The 14,295-nt window shown below is 46.2% G+C and overlaps 1 protein-coding gene across 3 annotated transcripts in view; it reads right to left on the reverse strand.

Annotated features, from left to right (window-relative positions):
- Positions 1 to 13,682, reverse strand: part of LOC128885940 (connectin) — a 37,091-nt gene extending 23,409 nt beyond the window's left edge. Inside the window, exon 1 of one of the 3 annotated variants that reach the window (XM_054140339.1) lies at positions 13,525 to 13,682. The gene's annotated coding sequence lies outside the window, so the exon portion shown is untranslated. Of the gene's footprint in view, positions 1 to 12,960; positions 13,106 to 13,143; positions 13,376 to 13,524 lie in introns of those variants that run through there. The other 2 variants (XM_054140340.1, XM_054140341.1) reach the window with 2 other exon arrangements.
- Between the last annotated feature and the right edge of the window lie 613 nt (positions 13,683 to 14,295).

A 14,295-nucleotide genomic window follows, 5' to 3' on the forward strand; every position in this document is an offset into this window, starting at 1 on the left:
TTCGCGTCTCGCTTTATCGACGTCGACTTGTTTTTTATTCGTTGTCGCGGTGTAAATTTGTCCGTATAGAAAACCACGATAGATGGGTTAGGTCTGGGTTACCTTGTTTCAAATGGTATATCAAATGCCTCGGTAATTTCCCATAAACGACACCGACTCGCGATACCGATACGAAAACGCGGATCGTCGGTGACGTTTTGTTCGACGCGAGTAATTGAAAGCCAGCCTCAAATAGACCCACCACTCCATCAGCCACCTGTTCCACCGGTCGACAAACTCGTTTCTCGTTTCAGGACTCGTTCTGTTGCCGCAGATTTCGGTACACGTTTAGCGCCCGTCGCCAAACCAGGATACTTAACTTTCCTCTCGGGAGAGATTCCTTTTCGTTAGGGAGTGGTTTGACTTCTTAGTAAAAAGAATTAATTTCTGCTCGTATCTCTCAGTCGCCGCCGCCGCCGCACCGGTAGAAGAGTTTTCAGACTTGCTCGAAACAGGCCACAGCGCACCATAATTCATTTCTATTCTCGCGTAGCACGCACACAAAAGAATTACTATCAAACAGATCCGTGGATGCGTGAATGCTATTTACGTGCACGCACCTTGCGCTCTTCTCGAGCCCCCGGTACTTGAACGTTCAACTTTGATAACCTGATCCGATTGTTTGTTCAGCTAGCATAACGCGTTGGACGAACGCGCCACGGCGCGGCGTATATTTACGAGCATAAATTCGGCTGGAAACGGATGCAAAAGAAAATAATCTTGCAAACGCCCCCCTCCTATCGCTTTGAGCATTCGACGCCTTTTCGTTGTCGAGTTGCCAACTGTAAGGCGTTCCTTGTTCCTTGTTCCTCGTTCCTCGTTCCTCGTTTCTCGTTCCTCGATCCTCGATCCTCGATCCTCGATCCTCGCGCACCCGCACAAATCCTCTCCGCTTACTCGCTGCACTTTGCTCCGATCGATGGCCTTTGGATGTTTGTTTCAGGCTATGTACCATACAAAACATACATCGAACCATGCGAAGGTAGCATTTCACGCGGATTAACGATCGCGAAAGATGCTCGATCTATGTTCGCGCGCAAGAGGCAACGATTTACATCGTTCTATTTTTAGACGCTCGGAATGTTGAACGCATCGCGTTGTTAGAGCGTGTCTTACTTTTCGACGCTTAAACGGTTTTGCTCGGAGAAAATGGGAAATGGTAAACGGTAAACGGTAATGGGAAGAAAACGAGAAATTATTCGTAACTTACTTTTCCTAAATGCGCAACATTTCCTCCGAATAGAATGATGCACGCCCAACGTACCCGAAAGAAGAAGAAAAGTTGTTGGTAAAAGTAGCGTAGCGATAGAAATTGACGGTTTTCGCTCGCCTCCGCAAACTAAACTAAAGTTGTTTTCCGGCCGCCTCTTTCCGGCCCAAACGACGCGTAGCTGGTTTCTATTTATGATTGGTACAACGAAATGGCGTGCATTTGCATCAGTACCGGTTCCTGCCGATGCGGGATAAGCAACAACGCGACAACGAGTGACGCGTAATAAAGTAAATTGTCGCTGTCGACGTCGCGTACAGCTTTCGAATTCGATTAATTTTGCTCGTTTGTTCGCGGAAACGCGAAACAGCCGCGACCGCGCCTCCTTCGTACTCGGTTCGGTCAGGTCCGAGCAAACTCTAACGGACTACTTCGAGTTGGCGGCGCCAAGGCCGATTTATGTTTGGGTAACTCCACTTTCGAGGGAAAGCTCTCCGCGTGCGCGCGCGCTCACGCGCTTTTCGTTGCGGTTGATCGAGATAAACCAACACCGTTAAAATGAGAATGTGCCGTCTGTATTACAACTCTCCGGGTCTATACTTTTTCGTATACGACAAGTTCTGGAAACGTTCCGATTCAAAATTAAGCATTCGCGCGTCGTTAAATCGGATTTCCAAGTATCACGGCCAGAGGTGAAAATGTCTCTTTGAGTTCCTTTGTTTTCCATATTCGAAAGAAAAAATGCAAACCTGGCGCAGCTTGTATCGATTTCTATTAATTTAGCTGTTATCGGAAACGCGTTTATAACGGAGCAAATAGAAAACGAGTTCGCGAGCCGCGACACATCGATTTCGAACGAAAATAAATATTTCGTTAATCGTCGTTCTGGATGGTCGCATCAAGTTGGACAGTTTCTGCAATTTCCTAGGCTGTTGATGCTCGATTGATTTTCTACTTGACAAATGCCAACAATGTTGACAAATGTCATGGTGAACGTCATCTCGTATTTCTTTCGCGATTGGATCTTGAGGAGGCGGAAGCAACTGATTCAAATAATATGGGAATCAATTCTGCTAGTACTGTCGCTCGAGCGTCTAACTTTTCCTTTCCTTTCATTGCGAATTGAAAATCAATTTAGGTGCTGCTGGTCTTATTTCTTCGTGTCGTTGCATTCTAACAGTTCCGTTCGGCCTCTCTATACCCCTCTCTATCGTTTTCCCTTCCTACTAATTGTTTTTTATCCTTTTATACCTTTAATGGAACGTAATGCATAATACATGACGCGATACGCTAACAAACCATGGCCATTATAACGAATAAAACTGGGTAAACAATGAGCGGCAAAAATAAATTTGGAAGGAATTTCACGATAATCTCGCGGAGGGTTTGGAACAGGGTTAGACCGAATTCTTGATGAATCTCGAAACCCAAGCTCAAACTGTATCGCGTGTACCGATGGAACATCCGTTTAATTAGCGCAACCAAATGCCGCGGCTGTTTCGCATCGAGTCAAATTCGGTTTCGGAATCGTGCACGCACTCCATGGATACGCAAATCAACGCAATCTCATCTTCGGCAATTCATCAGGATTAATCCTCCGTTAATAGTGCGGCGCCAACGCAAGCGTCGCGTCGCGTCGCCTGGTGATTACCTGGCAACGCCGCCGACACCGACGCCGACCCCGACGCGCGTCGCGACAAGGAAAATGATCGAGATACGATCGAAAACTATCGCACGACTGGAAAATTTGCGCGGTCGGAACTGCGCGCGTTTGAAAAGTTTTCAACATTTGTATTGTAGATAGGCAGAAGAAGAGGTGCAGGCGCGCTACGAGGAAAAAATAGGAAAGCTGGGAGACGTACGTCTAATCGCAGTTGCGTCATTGAATCGTCGCGGCGATGAAATAACTTTGGACTTGATTCCGAAAGGTCAATGGAATCGTGAATCTGGACGCGAACGATTTTTCGCGTAATATTACGTTAACGCGCGACAAAAGATAGCGTTCGATGTGATAGCATCACGAATTTGAATTTATAAGAAAATTGTAAACGGGATACGTAATGGCACGAGTTACCCGATCATTTTCTAAGCAACGGACAACCATTTGTATGCAAAATAACATTGTCAGACTTGGTGAAAAAAAAAGAGGGCGATCGTTGTCGATCGCGATTGCGTGATCGCCTGCAACGTTTACTGGCCGATGACAGACGAGTCGTCGACGGACCAGGGGAAAAAGCTATGAATCTTTGAACACAAGGATGAAACTATATAGGGGTCGACGCCGAATTATGAAAGTTTAATTCGACTTGTAGGCCGTGCAGCGCCGCACCGCACCGCACCGCACCGCACCGCATGCCGCACGCCGCACGCCGCTCACAGAGGTGCTTAGCGTCGACGGCAGAGAGCAGAGCTTTTACCAACAAAGAGAGACGATTCGGTCGGTCGACCAACATTTCCAAATAAAACCGTTTTCGTTCAACAGATTTACGTTGCTTTCGAATCTTTGCGATCGATCGATTCATTGACGAGAGAACTAGGTTAATTAAACGTAATTACGATCCATTTCCCGGTGATTCGAACGACGTTAACGAAAATTGGCCGCACGGAGCGAGAATTGTTCGTCGTTGTTCAAGCCGATACATCGCGTCGATCACCCGCGTCGGCGTCGCGTCGGAACATTTCCACATAACATTTTGCCCTGTAAAATATTTGTAACGTTGGATATTTTGCTTCTTAACCGCTACATCGCATCGGTCGCGATATGAAACAAGGATGTTACGCGTTGGTCCCTGCGGTTATTCTTCCCCGTCGGCGTCGATACGACGGGACGCGACGCCTCTCAACGATCAGCGTGCTTCGAACGATGACACAAAAGTGTTTGATGCGTTACAAGTTGCTTTCCGTACTTTCTACTAACAACGAGAATAAATGAAACGTAAATTTCGATACCGTAGCAAGCATCGAAACTCTCTAAATCGATGGTTGCATATCGGCGATATCAGCGGGCGGGCGGGCGTGCGTCACACGATAACAACCGGCGAAGGGTCGAGAACCAGGATCAATTAATTCATTGGTTCTATTTATGCCGATCGGTGAACGATGCACGAAAGGGTCTGGTTAAGCGAACGTCCGGAAATTAAGTCTTTCGCGTTCGTACCGTACTCGTTACCCGCGTTACCCGCGCTATCCGCGTTTAATCATTGCTCGCGATACAATATTACGAATCGCTGTGCTCGACGCTTTTTTATACGTCTATTAAATGATCGAATGAACGAATGAATTTGATCGTAAATAATAAGGAAAAAGAGTTTCGATGAATGAAAAGAGAGATGCGGTTGCGACCATTTTCTTGTCTCTTTGGTCATTGTCCCTCTTTCGTGCACGAGCACAATGATCCTTCCGTTTGTCGCGGTTTCCGACACGCGATCGTTACCACTACTCTACGCTACGACTACGACTGGCCGGGTGTGCGTCACGCAGCCGAGTCTATCATCTCGGTGAATTAATTAGCTCGAGCCAGGCATAATTCGTTAAAGCCGAGGGTGTAGCCACGGTTTTTACCCCGCCCCACCCCAGCGCAACGTGGGTGCGCCGGCGGCGCCGGCGTAAACATAACATCGCGTCGAAGCAACGATGTTTATTCCAAGCCGCGCTTGTATTTCCCGACGACAAACTGGGACTTGCGTGCTTTCGTAAGCTTAATTATATAATATTATACAATATATCTTCAGGACACGACGTTGACGCACCACGAAAACCATAATAATCGACTGCCAATTAAAACGTGTTCGATCTCCGTCTCTCTTGTTGGCCTCGAATTCGAGACGAGAAAACTAGTTAGCTCGGGGTGTATCGGGAGAGCCACGCGAGCGGAAAGCGAGAGAGGTAAGCGGGTGTGCGTCGGCACCCCTGGATAGTGGATACGAACCTCGGAGGGTTACGGTGAACTCTTCAAAGGGCGATTTGTCGACAGTCAACATGACAAAGACATTAGTCGGTTCCGAGGTCTCCCTTCCTTTGGCAAAAACCGGCAACGATCCCACCCTCTTTCCGCGGGCCATTAAGGAAAATGGAATGGACCGTTGCAAAGCTAGAAGGGATTCGGCCGTCTCGCGAAATTTCTGCCAACCGATCTCAAAGGATGTCACGTTAGAACAACGTGACTTCTTTCCCCGTCGACCCTCGGCCATTGCAAACACTCGCCTCTCCTCGAGTCACCCTTTCGCCGATACAAACGACTGTCTTCGCGACGCTGCGGAATGTACTCGGACAAAGAAGATTGCCGACGGACAACAGATCACGCGTCACGATTGGTGCAATAAGTAACGCCAAGATCGCCGCCTTTCCTCGTTTACCATTATCCTCGCTTCAAGTTCAGTTCAAGTTTCCTCTCTGTTTTATACGCGGAGAGAGTTGAAATTAATGTAACCACGTTTCGTTATCTCCATGTTTAGTGATGCAAAAAACCAGACAACTTTCCGACAGTCGTACTAATTCGTTACACGCGCAAACCGAATCTGTGCTATCGCGCTGGCCCCGGTGTTTTGCCTGTTTTTTCCTTTGATTTACAGCTGTTGAAATCCCACAGTTCTCTCTCGAGGTAAAATTTGAAACGACGCCAAGATACATGTACACCTAGATATCAAAATGAAAATAGACAGGAAAATGTAGTTGCGCGATTTCTTGGAGAGATCCAACTATTCCTAGATAAGAAAGAAAAAAAAAGAAAGAATCCGAGCTGCGAGAAACGTTCGGAGAAACCGTTTTAACGGTTACGAAGAAATTGGAAGACGATGCCGGCCGCAAGCACTTCGAGCCGCGCAAATAGCTTCAAACACCCGTAATCTTCCTGACCTTTCTTTGATTCCGAGACCTCGTGCCTCGCGTCGCATCGCGTTCCACGTTCGCAGTCTTTCAACAGAAATTTCCAATAAGCTCGGAACGAGAGTTGGCGAACTTCCTACGAGCGATCGAAGCGTTTCCAGAGAAAACTTTTTCACGGCGAACCGGACAGGTTTTCAAGCTGGTCGACGCCCGATTCGCGAAAAGATAAACATTTCTTCGCATCACATTTCTCATCACATCGAGATGATACTCGCGCGCGCGAGTAAGGCACCGTAACAAACGCCTAGCGGGCCGAAAAAATCCTGATCAATTATATATTTTTTACTGCACTCTTTGTCACAAGACGATCCTATCTTTTTCGAAAAATGGACATTGAATAGCAAGTTTGGCCACGTTAGACGGTCGATTCCGAGCTGGCGAGCTCCAGACTCGAGCTTCCTTTTGAAAGTGTCGAAACACGTTTTTCTCGAGCGATAACAATTACAATTTGAAATCCGATCGAACGTGAGCTTTTAATGGAATCACCGGGCACCGCCGGTAAAAAATGTACCGCGAAATGTTGCCAAATACTCGTTGATTCAGATCCCGCCAACTGGCGGCGTCACGTGGCACGTGCCAAAAATCCTTTAGTTCCTTCCTCTCGATCTATCGATTTTCCCACTTGCCATAGTGACGCCCTAAACCCTACACTCTAGACCCTAGACTCTAGAGTCTAGACGATGGCTTCGTATCCAATAATAATCCCTCTCTTTCCTCCGCGGTTTCTTTCCCTTTTAATACAGACGCAATTACAATATAAGCACCCGGCGAAACACTCGAGAATGCACTTGTAATTTCTTGTTCACGCGAGCACGTGCGTGCTCCTCGAGTGTCCCGTAATTATTCAGCGGGTTACGATCGAATCGAGATACTCGACGAGTAAAGGGCAAATGGGCAAAGGGCTCGATACTAGCCATACCGTGATGATAATTATTCTTATTCTACTCGATCCGTCTCGTCTCACTGCTCGCTTCATCACGCCACACCGTTGGCATCGGCATCTACGTCTGCGACGAATAAAAGTGAATTCGTAGCGCGATGCGTCGTGGCCGTCTCGTCTAACGGATGAAATCGTTTCGATGCTAGAGAACCGTTGGTTCGTCCAAAGTCCGAGTATCGCAGGTTAATTTCGATCGCGAGCTATGTAAAAGCTTTCAACGATCCACTCTGGAGCGTCGCAATTGTAGAGTACTCGATTATCAAGAAAAGGATCAGAAATGAATTACCGGTAAAATCGATGGAAATGTTTCGCAGTTGTTTGTTTCTCTATAGTCGATACGCGGCACCTTGCGTGTTAATTAACACGACCGAATACGGAAATTGGTCCACGGAACTACGTTAATTTACAATACTTTGTCCGCTTGCCGTAGATTAATCTGTACGACGCACGCTGACGGGGAAACAAAACGGTTCACGTGTGTCGGATGCAAGACGAGAAACGATATTGCTCGTGGGACGAGCCGATAATGGCAAGCTTCCGAACGGAAATCCAAAAGGCTCGCGATTCCCCTAGAGACCGCAGGCTCGTTGAACCTTGCGCGGATATGTATTGTAGAAACACTCGTACTGTTTATACGACGAATCCTTTGTTCGTTTCTCGATAGCTAACAGACCGTGCCGGCGCTGCCGCTGGCGCGGCCGGAGATTTATCGAAGAAAGATCTCCGCGAGTTTTAACACCCGCGGGAGACGTAGAATTTTAAGCGAGCTCTTAAATTTACTCGCCACCTCGCGGTTCGCGAATAGGATAAAAACGAGTTATCGAGTTATCGAGTTGCTCAGGCGAATATAAGGATTGCAACGGGGCGGTCTTGAGGGCGGAACAAGTTTCTGGGGGTGAGTATTGCGGATGACTCATCCATCGGTTTAAAATGTAGTAGGTAGCTGAGATGATGAGACACGGAGGGCGAGGAACGGGAGAAAGCGCTAGGGCGGCGCCAACGGACCAACTTGAGCTGGATCAGAGGTTTGTCGGAGTTGCGTTATCGAATCGTGACGCGTTCTTCGCTTTTCGGCAGACTAACGAGTTGTCGCTCACCGAACAGTGTTTCCTATTTGTATTTTAATCCTGACATTGTGCTAGAATATATGCAAAAATGTTGGAATAATTAATCTATATTTACGACCCATTCGTCGTACATTCTCTGTAGTTCTGTTTTATGCATAAAAAACGGCTCGAAGAGTTTAGACTCTACGATCCTATGTACATGTTCACGTTTATATTATATGTATAAATACAAACGGATCAACCTGTGCGTTACTTTAAGAGGAAGGACTTTAAGTCGAGTAAGAAACTTAAGACGAACGAACGAACGAACGAACGAACGAACGAACGAACGATTCGGTATCGCGATATTTAATTATTTAACAAGTTCTATTACGCGCTCGAATGCCATGCACGAATATTAATTTAAAAAGTCAGAGTTTTGGTCAAGTACGAAGTTTCGAGATCCGTTTCATTAATAAAGCTCAACTTTCAAGCTTGTCGAGCTTCTCGGTAGGACGAGAAAACCATCGGATTAAAAGAACTTGCATCCGTTGTTTGAATCTTTTTTATACCCTTTTTTTCCTGCTTCCGATTGCTCATATGTACGTCGTTCTTACGACGGGGCAAAAGAGGGAAAAAATTATCGAAATCCACCGACTCGTTCCGAGCTCCGAGTTTTCCCCATTTCTGCGTACTCGTAACGAATGCGGTGCGTAATAAAATCGAAATTTGTTTGCGCTGCGTTGAAGCTAGGGCGAGGGGTAGAAACAACCACAGGGTGGCACAGAACTAGTCTCGGCTTTGTCCGAGAGCAAGTCGCATGTCGACCGTACCGTCTGCGACTATACTTCATAGCCTCGCGGCGCATGCAAGTTTAATCTTGTGGAAGTAACGCAAATGCACTACTCACGCAACGGTCCAGGTTAAATCGCACCGACTGCCTGAATAATGCATTTATATATGTGTTTGCTAGCGCGCATCTCTCGCAAGGATACGCTCTCACACCTATTCGAGGTGTTCACAGTCCACACGCTGTCCGACTATTTGGACTCTTGGATCACCGCAACGCTCCGATGCGTTTGCGTTTGTTTTACGATTATGCTTCGCCCGCCGAGTTTTCTACGAGATCCAACAATGTATCGCACGAGAACTCGTAATTTCGTAACATGGTGTAATTTCGATATATCTCTTGCGAATCAGTTTCTAACGAACGGATATACCGTCGAGAAAGATTGCCGTACAGCTAATCCCGTTTCAGCGATGAAAATGCTATTAAGAAACCAAACCAAGCGCACTCGAGCACGAAGAGGTATCAATTTTCTAGGGAGGCTAATATAATTGAGATATAGTATGTACGCGAGCACGAATCATCGCGAGGGAGTAAGGCTCTCCTAAGGCTAATAAATCGTGAATAATTCAAGCCCCTTGCATAGCAGCCTGAAATGCGCCGATACTTTTGAATAATGTAACCAGCGGCGGCGACTAGGGTTGCCGGAGCTGTAGTTTGTACGTCTGACAGTGGAAGTTGAAGCGCGGACGGAATTGATTTGCCACGCTTTGCGCCGTTTTATTCCACTCGGGCGTTCGTTAACGACGAGAGCGCAGGGTTAGATCGAGGAACCGTGAGAACTTGTAATCGGGAAATTTAGCATTGTCGTTGTCCAAACTACCTTGGACATTTTCCAACAGTTTTATTAACAGTTCTACGTACATGCGTTTCAGGGAACTTGTTCGAGTTGCGCGTATCGCGGAGGGGATGCATTGTTCTTAGTTTCTCGAGGCGTAAAATTTCACGATCCTGTTCATTTTTCATCAATTGATGAACCAACGGACTCGCCTATGTAACTTTGTATAAAAGCATATTTGCGCGCGCAAATTAAAGTGTCACGCAGCAAAGTTTCAAAACCACCGTAAAGCTGCCATTCTATCGGATCCATATGAAACAGGGATTCAAGTTTGCCTCCAGACCCACGAATATCGGCGGTTCCTTGGCGATCGATGCGACTACCGCAACCCATTCGCACCTACAGTATCCAGCCACTCTACACAATTAGCATCCGCTGCATTAGATTATACGCGGAATTCCTTAACTTATGCACGGCCGAGACTAATGATAAGATCGAGAGATTCGGAACGCATCGCATACTTTCCGTTCCAGGCTGTATCTTCGATAGCCTCGACATCTTTTTCGACCCGAGGCGAGAAGGGAATCTGATGGGGACGGAAAATTAAATTTCGGTCATCTTAATTCTCACCATTTACCGGAAAACAAACTGCAGCGTTGCGTCGCAAAACGTCACCGAAAACCAAAGTCTAAGCCAGCCAGTTCCTCCTAACTTTGCGCACACCGAAATTGCAAGCTGTGCGACGCGACGTTCATAACCAGCAACTTGGCAGAAATTGTAATCAGGTATGCGATGGAATTGCGCCGCGTTCTTGGCTAAAATGGAATTTTCCTCCTCCCTGCCCACTCTCGGCTGAACCACGATAAATTCTATCGAGATGCTGCAGTTCCTTTATCGGTCGCCTCCTCGAGCTGGATTTAACGTACCGCACGGTACGCATCGATATCGTGCGCCTAGATGCGGGGAAGGATAACGTTACTTTGTTAGTGTCCGCACAGATTCCGTTTTCGTAAATTCTACCGTGCTCGAATGCTTTACAACTACGTACTTACCTACCTACATAAACCTAGGTAGTAATACGCGCGCGTCTCGTATACATTGAAAAAAAAAAGAGTATGTCGCGTCGCGTCGCGTCGTCTCGTTGTCACCGTAAACACTGTTTATTCGACGAAACAGGATATGCAAAGTACTATTGCGATCTGCACCGGTACATGTCAAGTGGTACCCTAAGCACTTAACGTTCCCTTAATCTAGCAAATCGCTCCGTTCCAGCACAGTGATTTCGTGATGCATAGAATTGAAACGAACCTCGAGGGAAAGGGTTCTCCTGGCCATCTCGGCAAATCTACGAAAACGAAGGATCAGTAAAACGACTAATAGAGGAATATACGAGAAATGGACAAGTGATAATGGATAAGTGATAGGAAATACTCGACAGCGATAGAATTTTGTTTGTACGGAAAATAAAGTTGACGTCTTTTAAATAAAGAAGAGGAAGGATTTTTCATAGGTATCGTCTACGAGTGCCGCGGATACGCTATTTAAATTGAAATTAATCCAAGAATCGACCAGAAAGAAAGATACAAGCTGCGACGAGGTCGCTTAGACGTTTGCACAGCGGCTCTTGCTCCCCCGAGACGGTGCTCGAACTCAACTTTTCAGAGTGAGAGAAAGAAAGAAAGAAAGAACGAACGAACGAACGAACGAATCAACCAACGAGTGTCTTCATTAATTACCGCGAAATTAAATTAACGTTTCGATTACCCTCGTTCTCCATGCGAGAGGCCTAGACGATGCTTGAATTAAACATTCGTTGGATCTGAATAGAACTCGTGTACCAATGGACGTCGATCCAGCTCGATGAACCAACGCGGACGACGAAAGCCACCCATCGTGAGACGAGATTCCAAAGAGAGATAGCCAACCGGTAACTGTGCTACAAAAGTCAAGTATGCGGAGAACACTCGTGGCCCACTGGCCGAAACCATTGTTGCGTCAACACAGATGTTCCAGAGAGTCCTGACCCATATGGTCGATCCTGCCACTGGATCGACTCTCGGAGTATCATCATCGATTATGAATACGGTAGGGGGCATTTTTTACCCTAGCATGTTAGTTTCGTTGAAATGCGTTCAGATTTCATCGATTAATCCTTGTTACCTACGAGAGCTGTCTGTTACGATGCGATATTCTTCTCCGTTCTATAGCCATTTATTCCATGTGTCGCACCATACATTTTTAATCGCGCAAACAACAAATCGCCTCGCAATGTAACGTTTCAAAAATGTTTGTACCGCCTGAAATATTAATCGGGTCCGGATTACCCGAAAGCCTTGCTCTCTTCATCGTTTGAATAATAAATTTTAAAAAGCAAATTTTCTCGGCGTAACTCTATGCGAAACGCGATCTCGAATCGTCGAGCGTGAATCGAAGAAAATTTCAAAAGCAAGAAAGAAATAACGGGAAACGAGTGAAATCCACGGTCGCGAAACACAAGCGCGAAGACGCAACAAGACGTTGCCGAACAATACGCACAGCCCGCGCCCCATTCAAAGGATTTCCACGACAGCCTAAAGTGCTCGTTGAAATCTCGTTAGGGTGGAAAAATGCGAGAGTGAAAAATGCGCCGGCCGAAAAGCCACTCGTTTCACGTTTTTTCTATTTCTTCCCTTTCCCTCGCTCTTTTCTACCGTACTCGTCATCCTATTGTGCAACTCCAACCACGGATACGGAGACGAGATCTTGATACAATTTCACGTGACAATACGCGAGAAACTGTTTTATTAAATTAGGCTATCGGAGTCCTAACTCTGGCTAACGCGTCCTCTTAAACTTTCGCTCAACTTTTCGTCGTTACAACAATTTGGCCGACACGCGACGGAAGATGACGCGAGCGGATACAACTTCTCGACGACACTATGTCGTAATTCGTAATTCGTAATATGTACCTTTCTTGTCCCGACCGTTTGATAACGTAATCGTTTATATTAATCCTTTTTAACGGGTAGCCGCGTGTACGCGTACAAGGCGAGCTAACGTCGGATACGTGACTTTCGCGACCCGACTAACCAACCACACCACACCACACCACACCACACCACACCACACCACACCACTACCACTATCAACGAATAACGCCTCAATTTATGATTTCATGCCAAAGACAATCGCCGCCACGATATACAACAGTTTTTTTGCTACGTTTGCGAAACTTACTTGTTCTTCTTGAGAATTTCGCTAAATAACAATCTAACACGATCTGTCCTGAAAGAATTCGATTGTAAGATTGTACATTTCTATCTCTTTAATCGCTCAACGTATTCTTCTTCTCTTCTCTCTAACGTTCCCTACACGTCACTCTCTAAATAGACGATTGCATCGATAAGGTGCGGCCCTTACACGTCGTTACGCTAATTTCCGTTGACGCGAAGAAAAGTTGACACGTTGATCCGAATTACTTGATTCACTCTCCATTGCAGCAACCACGCAAGCCCGGATGCGATTCGCCTCCGACTTTCACAATTAGTTTCAAGCGCGACTTAAAAAGTATCGAACCGTGTCACACAAGTTTTATTAGTTAAATACAACGAAAAACCTTTGGAAGAAACGATATCCGCCGTGTCGCTGTACGAAATCGCGAGGAAAATTGTTGCGTGGGAGAGGCGGGGAGCGGGGGGATGACGTTAACTCGAACCGAGTGTCGCTGCACTCGTCGGTATCAACATTTTCGCGCGATCAAATGTCAGGGTTCGATACAAAAAAACAAATTGAAAAACGTACCCAATTCCAGATTGTAGAATGCACGCCAACGAATCACAATTGACACAACTCGATCGAATTTCCGTGATTCACGAAACGTAAGTCATGACCACGAACCGAAAACGATGTGCGTCCGTTCGCATCTACGATGCAACTTGAACCTTAGCCCGCGCTTTGGCGACTGCAACAAGGATTGAGAGTGGGGAGCCTATACCCGATGCGATCGTGTTTGCAGGGAATCGTCGTCAGATGGCTGTACCTGTCGGAGCCAGTTCTTCGTTAATTAGCTCTTCTCGTGTGTATCATATCTCTTACAGAGATTCTAAATTAACTAACTATTTACAGAATTCAACTGAAACTTTATTAATAACATGCATTAGTCCGGGAAACTCAGACGTTGCATTACGAACGTTAAGATACGTTCAGATGGCACAAAAAATTACAAACAAATTGAAAATGAAAAGAAACTGTCGAGTCCATGAAAAGTGAAAAATGAACTCGCGAGAGAAAGTAAGAAAATTATAGATGAAAATGCATGCAAAATAGAAACCACATGCCTGGGTCCTCCTGAAAAATGTTGAAAAACATCGTACATCGGAAGGAAAAGAGGAAATTTGTTCTCACAATCAGAGTCTCTCATTGTCAGTCACCTCAAGAGTAAATGACTGTAGACGACCTACGTAGTTGTCCGTTGGTGGCGCCAGTTTACCTCCTGCTCACCCTTAAGAAGCGTGGGTGGCGTCCATTAGTACGCGTGTGATTGCTGTTTGTCAAGAAATTGTTGACCGAGCG

Source organism: Hylaeus anthracinus, unplaced genomic scaffold, assembly GCF_026225885.1.
Source record: "Hylaeus anthracinus isolate JK02 unplaced genomic scaffold, UHH_iyHylAnth1.0_haploid 11982, whole genome shotgun sequence".
Taxonomy (NCBI): Eukaryota; Metazoa; Arthropoda; class Insecta; order Hymenoptera; family Colletidae; genus Hylaeus; species Hylaeus anthracinus.